The sequence below is a fragment of the Pseudorca crassidens genome, chromosome Y (assembly GCF_039906515.1).
Source record: "Pseudorca crassidens isolate mPseCra1 chromosome Y, mPseCra1.hap1, whole genome shotgun sequence".
Lineage (NCBI taxonomy): Eukaryota > Metazoa > Chordata > Mammalia > Artiodactyla > Delphinidae > Pseudorca > Pseudorca crassidens.
Genome location: NC_090318.1, coordinates 19,382,959 through 19,394,132, shown reverse-complemented (window position 1 = coordinate 19,394,132; position 11,174 = coordinate 19,382,959).

Sequence of the window (11,174 nt, the reverse complement as noted above, 5' to 3'; positions counted from 1 at the left end):
TGAAGTAAGTCAGAAAGAGAAACACAAATACCATATGCTAACATGTGTATATGGAATCTAAAAAAAATTGTCATGAAGAACCTAAGGGTAAGATGGGAATACAGACACAGACCTCCTAGAGAATGGAGTTGAGGATATGGGGAGGGGGAAGGATAAGCTGTGACAAAGTGAGAGAGTGGCATGGACATATATGCACATAAAACATAAAATAGATAGCTAGTGGGAAGCAGCCACATAAAAGAGGGAGATCAGCTCGGTGCTTTGTGACCACCTACAGGGGTGGGATAGGGAGGGTGGGAGAGAGGGAGATGAAAGAGGGAAGAGATATGGGAACATATGTATCTGAATAACTGATTCACTTTGTATAAAGCAGAAACTAACACACCATTGTAAAGCAATTGTACTCCAAAAAATATGTAAAAAAATATATATATATATAAAAGAATAACAGGCAGAAGATCAGAAAAGTGATCTGGAAGACAGAATAATGGAATTCACTGCTGCAGAACAGACTAAAGAAAGAAGAATGAAAATAAATGAAGACTGCTCTAAAAACCTCTGGGACAACATTAAATGCAACAATATTCGCACTATAGGGGTCCCAGTAGGAGAAGAGAGAGAGAAAGAATCAGAGAAAATATTCGAAGAGATTATAGTTGAAAACTTCCATAACATGGGAAAGGAAATAGCCACCCAAGTCCAGGCAGTGCAGCAAGTCCCATACAGGATAAACCCAAGGAGAAACACAGTGAGACACAGTAAAAAGAATGACAAAAATTAAAGACAAAGAAAAATTATTGAAAGCAGCAAGGGAAAAATGGCAAATAACATACAAGGGAACTCCCATAAGGTTAACAGCTGATTTCTCAGCAGAGACTCTACCATCGAGAAGGGAATGGCATGACATATTTACAGTGATGAAAGGGAAGATCCTACAACCAAGATTACTCTACCTGTCAAGGATCTAATTCAGATTCAATGGAGATATCAAAAGCTTTACAGACAAGCAAAAGCTAAGAGAATTCAGCATCACCAAAGCAGCTCTACAACAAATGCTAAAGGAACTTCTCTAAGTGGGAAACACAAGAAAAGAAAAGGACCTACAAAAAAAAAACCCAAAACAATTAAGAAAATGGCCACAGGAACATACATATAGATAATTACCTTAAATGTGAATGGATTAAAGTCTCCAACCAAAAGACACAGGCTTGCTGAATAGATATAAAAACAAGACCCATATATGTGCTGTTGACAAGAGACCCACTTCTGACCTAGCGACACATACAGACTGAAAGTGAGGGGATGGAAAAAGATATACCATGCAAATGGAAATCAAAAGAAAGCTATACTCAGATAAAATAGACTTTAAAATAAAAAATGTGGGCTTCCCTGGTGGCGTAGTGGTTTAGAGTCTGCCTGCTAATACAGAGGACACGGGTTCGTGTCCTGGTCAGGGAAGATCCCACATGCCGTGGAGAGGCTGGGCCCATGAGACATGGCCACTGAGCCTGCGCGTCCAGAGACTGTGCTCCACAATGGAGAGGCCACAACAGTGAGAGGCCCACATACCACAAAAAAAAATAAATAAAAAATGTTACAAGAGACAAGGAAGGAAACTACATTATGATAAAGGGATCAATCCAAGAAGAAAATATAGCAATTATAAATATATATGCACCCAACATAGTAGCACCTCAGTACATAAGGCAACTGCTAATGTCTATAAAAGAGGAAATTGACAGTAAAACAATAATAGTGGGGACTTTAACACCTCACTTACACCAATTGACAGATCATCCAAAATAAAAATGAATAAGGAAACAGAAGCTTTAAATGACACAATAGACTAGATAGATTTAATTAATATTTATAGGACATTCCATCCAAAAATAGCAGATTACACTTTCTTGTCAAGTGTGCATGGAACATTCTCCAGGATAGATCACATCTTGGGTCACAAATCAAGCCTCAGTAAATTTAAGAAAATTGAAATCATATCAAGCATGTTTTCTGACCACAATGCTATGAGATTAGAAATCAATTACAGGGAAACAAACATAAAAAACACAAACACATGGAAGCTCAACAATACATTACTAAATAACGAAGAAATCAAAGAGGAAATCAAAAAATACCTAGAGACAAATGACAATGAAAACACGATGATCCAAAACCTATGGGATGAAGCAAAAGCAGCTCTAAGAGGGAAGATTATCACTATACAAGCCTACCTCAAGAAACAAGAAACATCTCAAATAAACAATCTAACTTTACACTTAAAGGAACCCAAGAAAGAAGAACAAACAAAACGCAAAGTTAGCAGAAGGAAAGAAATCATAAAGATCAGAGCAGAAATAGACAAAATAGAAACAAAGAAAATAATAGCAAAGATCAATAAAACTAAAAGCTGGTTCTCTGAGAAGATAAACAAAATTGATAAACCATTAGCCAGACTTGTTAAGAAAAAGAGGGAGAGGACTCAAATCGAAAAAAAATAAAGGAGTCAAATACGACAATATGCTTTGGAGCAATGATTACCATAGCCAGAACATGGAAACAACTTAACTGTCCATTGACAGAGGAATGGGTATAGAAGATGTGGCACATATATACACTGGAATGTTACTCAGCGATAATAGGAAACAAACTTGAGATATCTGTAGTAAGGTGGATGGACCTCGAGTCTGTCATACACAGTGAGTTAAATTAGAAAAAGAAAAACAAATACCACAGGCTAACACATATATATAGAATCTAAAACAACTACCAGAAAAAAGGTGGCAATGAACCTAGAGCCAGGACCGGAATACAGATGCAGATGTAGGGAATGGACTTGAGGACACTAAGTGAAAGAGTAACATTGACATATGTACAATACCCAATGTAAATATATGGCTTGTGGGAAGCAGCTGCATAGATCAGGAAGATCAGCTAGGTGCTTTGTTACCACCCAGAGGGCTGACATAGAGCAAGTGAGAGTGAGAGGAAAAGGGGGGTGGGATATGGGGATAAAGTTATACATGTAGCTGATTCCCTTTGTTATACAGCAGAAATTAGCACAGCACTGTAAAGCAACTCCAATAAAGTTGTTCATATAATAATCATGCCAGACAAGAATTAAAGTGAAACTAAGAAAACAATAGCAAAGATCAATGAAAGGAAAACCTGGTTGTTTTAAAATTAGCAAAAACGATAAATGGCCAGACTCATCAAGAAGAAAAGGAAGTGGACTCATATCAGTAAAATTATAAATTAAAAAATGAGAAATTTTAATGGACAATGCAGAATTTTAAAGGATCATAAGAGACTACATGAAACAGCTACATGTCAATACATTGGACAATCTGGAAGAAATGGACAAATTCTCTGGATGATGCCACCTTCTTGGACTGAACCAGAGAGAAATAGGAAAGATAAACCGACCAATTACAGGTAATGAATTTGAAAGCCTGACATAAAATCTTCCAAAATACAAAAGACCAGGTGGATGGTTTCACAGGAAAACGCTGTCCAGAATTAGTTATGAGCTAACACCCATTCTTGTCACTCTTCCCCAAAATTGCAGACTCTCCCTAATTCCGTCTATCAGGTGACCATCACCCTGTTACCAAAACCAGAAAAACATATCACAAAAAACATAATTAGAGACTATTATAACGGAGGAATATAGATGCAAAAATCCACATCAAAAGCTAGCAGAAATAATCCAAAAAAACCTTAAAAGATCATACACCTACATCAGTGAGATTTTTCTCAATGACAAAAGGATTCTCCAATAAACACACATCATTAAATGATACACCCTATTAACAAATTGAAGAATAAAAACTATATGATAATCTCAATAGATGCAGAAAAATATTTCAAAACACTTCAACACCACTTTATGATGAAAAAAATTAAACACTCCAGTAAGCAGACCTAGGGGAAACCTACTCAACATAATAAAGGTGATGTATGACAATCCAATGTCCAACGTTGTTCTCAAGGGTGAAATAATGAAACCACATCCTGTAAGACCAGGATCAACACAAGGTTGCTCACTCTTACATCATTATTCAAGATAGATATGGAAGTTTTAGCCACAGCAATCACAGAAGGAAAAGAAATCCAAAACAGAAAATAAGTAAAATTATTATTATTTGCAGAGGACATGATTCTATATGTAGAAAATCCAAATGGGGTTACCAGAAAACTATGGGAGCTAATTAATGAATTTTCAGAAGTAGAAGGATACAAAATGAATGCACAGATATATCTTGATTTTCTATACACTAACGATGAAAAATCTGACAGAGACATTAAGGAGAGACTCCCATTTACCACTGCAACCAAAAGAATAAAATTCCTTAGAAGAAATCAACCTATGGAGACAAATATGTATGCAGAAAACTATGAGACAGTTGAAAGAAATTAAAAATGATACAAACAGATGGAGTGATATGCCATGTTCTTGGATTGGAGAAATCAATATTGTGAAAATGACTATACTGGCCAAAGCAATCTACAGATTCAATGCAATCCGTATCAAACTACCAAAGGTATTTTTCACAGAACTGGAACAAAAATTTCACGATTTGTACAGAAACACAAAATACACCAAATAGCAAGACCAAACTTGAGAAAAAAAAAAAACGGAGCTGGAGGCATTGGGCTCCCTGACTCTACACTATACTCCCAAGTTACAGGAATCAAGAAAGTATGGTACTGTTACAAACACAGAAATATAGACGAATGGAACAGGAGAGAAAACATAGAGATAAGCCCACTTATATATGCTGACCATAATTTCGATAAAGAAGGCAAGAATATACAATGGAGAAAAGACAGCCCTTTCAGTAAGTGGTGCAGGGAACACTGGACAGCCACATGTTAAAGAGTGAAATTAGAATATTTCTGGACACCATATACAAATATAGACTCAAAAGGGATTAAAGGCATAAATGGCCGGCCAGACACTTTAAATCTCTTAGAGTAAATCATAGGCAGAACATTATGTGACATAAATCACAGCAAGATACTTATGACCAACCTCGTAGAGAAATGGAAATGAAAACAAAAATAAACAAATGCAACCTAACGAAACTTAAAAGTTTGGGCCCAGCAAAAGAAACCATAAAGAAGACATGAAGAAAGCCCTCAGAATGGGAGAAAATACTTTCAAAAGAAGCAACTGACAAAGGATTATTCTCCAATTATATAAGCAGCTAATGAAGCTCAGTATCGAAAAAAGCAAAATATCCAAACCAAAAAAGGGCAGAAGGGTAACATAGACAATTCTCGAAGAAGATGTAAAGATTACAAAGAAACACAGGAATTGTTGCTCAAAATCATGAATCAAAAGAGAAAGAGAAATTAGAATTGTAATGAGTTATCCCCTCACACCAGTCAATATGGCCATCATCAAAAACTCTGCAAATGCTGGAGAGGGTGTGGAGATAAGGAACTGTCTTGCACTGTTGGTGGGAATTTAAACTGATACAGTCACTATGGAGAACAGTATGGTGGTTAATTTAAAAACTAAAAATAGAATTACCATATGATCCAGCAATCCCACTACTGGGCATATACCCAGAGAAAACCACAGTTCAAAAAGACACATGCATCCCAATGTTCATTGCAGCACCATTTACAATAGCCAGGTCATGGAAGCAACCTAAATGCCCAGCAACAGATGAATGGATAAAGAAGATGTGGTACATATATACAATGGAATATTACTCAGCCATAAAAAGGAATGAAATTGGGTCATTTGTTGAGATGTGGATGGATCTAGAGACTGTCATACAGAGTGAAGTAAGTCAGAAAGAGAAAAACAAATATCATATATTAATGCAAATATGTGGAACATAGAAAAATGGTACAGATGAACCAGTTTGCAGGGCAGCAATTGAGACACAGATATAGAGAACAAACCTATGGACACCAAGCAGGGAAAGCTGCAGTGTGTTTGGGGGGGTGAGGGTGGTGGTGTGATGAATTAGGTGATTGAGATTGACATGTATATACTGATGTGTATAAAATTGATGACTAATAAGAAGCTGCTGTATAAAAAAAATAGAAAAAACCTATTTATTAAAGAAAAAAGAATTCAAAACCCTAGTAATAGAAATGATAACTGAATTTAGAAAATATAATTGATCTAAACACAGATCATTTTAACAAGAAACTAGACAATATAAATAACCCAATCACAAGTAGATAATTCAAAACTTTAGATAAAAAATGCTCTAGAAGCAATGAGGAACACAAAAGTGATCTGGCAGATGAACTAATGGAAATCATACAATCAGGAGAGCAGACAGAAAGACAAATGGAAAAAATAAAAGAAAGAAAGAAAAGAAAGAAAGCAACATACAAGATCTGTACTATAACTTTAAACATGAACATTCTCACTATAGAATTTCCAGAGGAGAAGACAGAGAGAAATGTATCAAATATTTTCTAAAATTATCCCTGAAAATTTCCCAAACCTAATGAAGGAAACAGATATCCAAATACAGGAAGCACAGAGGGTCCAAACAAGATGACCCCAAACATACCCACATCAAAATATGTCATACTTGGGCTTCCCTGGTGGCGCAGTGGTTGAGAATCTGCCTGCTAATGCAGGGGACATGGGTTCGAGCCCTGGTCTGGGAGGATCCCACATGCCGCAGAGCAACTAGGTCCGTGAGCCACAACTACTGAGCCTGCGCGTCTGGATCCTGTGCTCCGCAACAAGAGAGGCCGCCATAGTGAGAGGCCTGCGCGCCGCGATAAAGAGTGGCCCCTGCTTGCCACAACTAGAGAAAGCCCTCGCACAGAGATGAAGACCCAACACAGCCAAAAATAAATAAATTAATTAATAAACTCCTACCCTCAACATCTTCTTTAAAAAAAAAAAAAAGTCATACTTAAGGACTTCCCTGCTGGCGAAGTGGTTGAGAGTTCGCTTGCCGGTGCAGAGGATGCAGGTTCGTGCCCCAGTCCAGGAGGATCTCGCATGCCACGGAGTGGCTGGGCCTGTGGGCCGTGGCCGGGCCTGTGGGCCATGGCCGCTGGGCCTACGTTTTCAGAGCCTGTGCTCCGTGGTGGGAGAGGCCACAGCAGTGAGAGGCCTGCACACCACAAAAAAAAAAAAAAAATGTCATACTTAAAATGGCAAAAGCTAAAGAGAAGATTCTAAGTGCACCAAGAGAAAAAGAGAGTGACACAGAAGGGATTCCCATAAGGCTGTCAGCTGATTTGTCAGCAGAAATTTTGCAGGCCAGAAGGAAGTGGCAAGATATATTCAAAGTGCTCAAAGGGAAAACTGCAGCCTAGAATACTCTACCCAGCAAGGTTATCATTTACAGTACAAGGAACTATATTTTATGTAACACATATAATTTTAGATAATATAAACAACTTCTCAGACAAGAAAAAAGCGAGAAGATTTCAGCAATACTAAACCTGCCCTTAAATATTGAAGTGTCATCACTCAATGCAAGAAGGTGAGAATCTACAGGAAAAGGAAAATGCCACTAAAAAGACAAGTATATAGTAGGACTGAGGATCACTTAAATAATACAAGATATAGATTAAAGGAAATAATTGTGGAAAAAAAAGTGATAACTGCAATAAATAGAAAACCGTTAAGCCTGAAGATGTAAAATATGATATCAAAAATACAAAAGGTGGGGAGGGGGATAAAAATGTAGATCTCTAGAACATGTTTGGACTTAAATGACTATTCGTTTAAATCAAGTAGATATAATTGACGATCAACATATATGAACACCACGGTAATCACAAATCAGTAACATAACTCTGATATGCAAAATAACAAAAAGAAACAGAGGCATACTACTAATGAAAATCATCACATCGAGTACAAGCAAAAAAAAGAAAAAAGAAAAAATGACCATAAAAGAACTCAAAAACCACCACAAAACAGTGACAAAATGATAATACATACATACCTAATCATTAATTACTTTAAAAGTCAGTGGAGGAAATACTATGATTGAAAGACTTAGCATAGCTGATTAGATAAAAAACCCAAGACCTTTCAATACATTTCCTACAGAGACTCACTTTAGAGCAAAAGACTTATAGATTGAAACTGAGAGTATGGAAAAAAAGTATTTCATGCAAACAGGAATAACAAGAAAGTAGGGGTAGCAGTACTCATATCAGATAAAATAGACTTAAAAGAAGTTATAACAAGAGACAAATAAAAACATTATATAATGATAAAGGGATCAATAAAAGGGGATGTTACATTGGTTAGCATATACACACCCAACAGGGGTGTACCTAAATATATAAAGTAAACTCTAATCCATGCAAAGGGAGAAATTGACAACTATACAATAAAAGTACAAAGTTTAACACCCCACTGACATCAATGGACAGATAATCTAGACAGAAAACTCAGTAAGGCAACAGTGGTCTTCAATAACACAATAGACTAGTTGTATTGTACTTAATACAAATCTACAGGACATTATATCTGACAGCAGCAGAATACACATTTTTGTCACGTGCACATGGAACTGTCTCCAGGATATGCCACATAAAAGCTGACCAAACAAGCCTCAACAAAGTTAAGATAGAAATTATATCAATCATTTTTACGAACCACAGCGGCGTGAAACTAGAATTCAACAACAGAAAAAAAAAAGTGGGAAAATAACAAACGTGGAGACTAGAAACATGCTACTTAAATACCAATGGGTCAATGAGGAATCAAAAATACCTTAAAACAGATGGAAAAAGAAACACAACCTTCAAAAATCTATGGGATGCAGCAAAAACTGTTCTAAAAGGGAAGTTTATAGTGATAGAGAAACAATAATAATCTCAAAAACAACAACAACCACCTAAATTGCAACATAAAGGATTGAGAAAAAGATCAAACAAAATCTAAAGTCAACAGAGGGAATGACATAATAAAGATCAGAAAGCAAATTAATAAAATAGAGAATGAAAGACAACAGAAAATATCAATTAAATTAAAAGCTGGTTTTTTGGAAAAAAAAAAAACTGATAAACTTTAGTTAGATTCAACAACAAGAAGAGAGGACCCAAACAAATAAAATAAGAAATGGAAGAGGACAAATGACAACTGATTCAACAGAGGAAAAAAAGAAGAAAAAAAAAAAGGAATGCTATGAACAATTATACGCCAACAAACTAAGACAATCTAGAAAAAATGGACAAATTTCTAGAAACGTGCCAAGACTAAACTAAGAAGAAACAATCTGAACAAACCAATCACTAGAAGTAAATATGAATTTGTCATTTAAATGCTCCCAGCAAACAAAAGTCCAGGATCAGATGTCTTCACAGGGGAATTCCACCAGACATAAAAGGAAAACTAATATCTTCTCAAACGATTCCAAAATATTGATGAGGAAGGAACACTCCCAAATTCATTCCATGAAGCCACCACCACCCTGATACCAAAACCAGACAAAGACACCACACAAAAAAAGGAAATTACAGACCAATATCTGTGATCAGCCTCAACAGCATATTAGTAAACTTAATCCAACAATATATAAAAAGCATCATACATCATAACAAGGAGGTTTTATTCCAAGGTCACACAGATGGTTCAACATTCACAAACCAGTAAATGTGATACACCACTTTAACAACAAAGAGAAAGGATAAAAATCACACAATAACCTCAATAGATGAGGAAAAGAATTTCACAAAATTCAACATTCATTCATGATAAAAATATCTCATTAAGGTGGGAACATGTCTCAACATAATAAAGGTATTTAATAAATATATACAGCCAACAACATGCTAAAGGCAAAAAGCTGAAAACCTTCCTGCTAAATTCAGGAGCAAGAAAAGGATGCCCACTCTCACCTTTTCTATTTAACTCAGTAAAGGAAGTCTTAGCCACACCAATCAGAAAAGAAAAATATATAAAATGTATCCAGATTGGAAGGGAAGTGGAAAAACTCACTATTTGCAGATGATGTGACACTTTATAAAGAGAACCTGAAAGTCTTCACCACAAAATTATTAGAACTAATAAATTAAGTTCAGTTAGGTTGTGGCAGAATAGACAATTAAGGTACAGAATTGTGTTGCATATCTATATATTATTAATGAAATATCAGAAAGAGAAAACAATTTTTAAATCCCATTTTAAATCACATCAAAAAGAATAAAATACCTAAGGAAAAAGTCAAACCTATACCTATACTCTGAAAACTATAAAACACTAACAAAGGAAACTGAAGATGATACAAAAAAATGGAAAGATATTCCATGTTCCTGAATTGAAAGAATTAATATTGTAAACATGGTCATACTACCCAAAACAATCTACAGATTCAATGCAATCCCTATCAAAACACAAATGACATTTTTCACTAACTAAACCGAATTATCCTAGTATTAATATGGAATCACAACAGGCTATCAATTCCCATAGCAATCTTGAGAAAAGAGAACAAAGCTGGTGGTATAACCCTCCTGGACTTCAGATTACAGTACAAAGCTATACAATTCAAAACATCATAGTACTGGTGCAGACACAGATGCATAGATCAATGGAATAGAATAGAAAGCCCAGAAGTAAACCCACACACCTATGGTCAATTCATCCACAACAAAGGAGTGAAGAATATACAATGGAGAAAAGATAGTCCCTTCAATAGTGGTGCTGGGAAAACTGGACAGCTACATGTAAAACAATGAGGTTAGAACATTCCCTCATACCACATACAAAAATAAACTCAAAATAGTTTAATGACTAAATGTAAGACCTGACACCATAAAGCTCAAGAACATAAGCATAATGATCCTTGACATAAATCATAGCAATACTTCTTGATTCAGTGTCCTAGAGCAAAAGAAATAAAGCAAATGGGTCCTAATTAAACGTAAATCTTTTGCGCAACAAAGAAAACCACTGACAAAACTAAAAATCTATTGAACGCAAGAAAACATTTGCAAATGATGTGCCCAACAAAGGGTTAATATCCCCAAACACAAAACAGCTCATACAACTCAATATCAAAAAACCACAAAGAACCCAATCAAAAATGGTTAGAAGACCTGAACAGACACCTTTCCAGCGAAGACACACAGATGGCAAACAGGCATATGAAAAATGCTCAACATCACTAATTATTAGCCAAATACAAATCAAAACTACAAAGAGGTAACACTTCACACGTGCT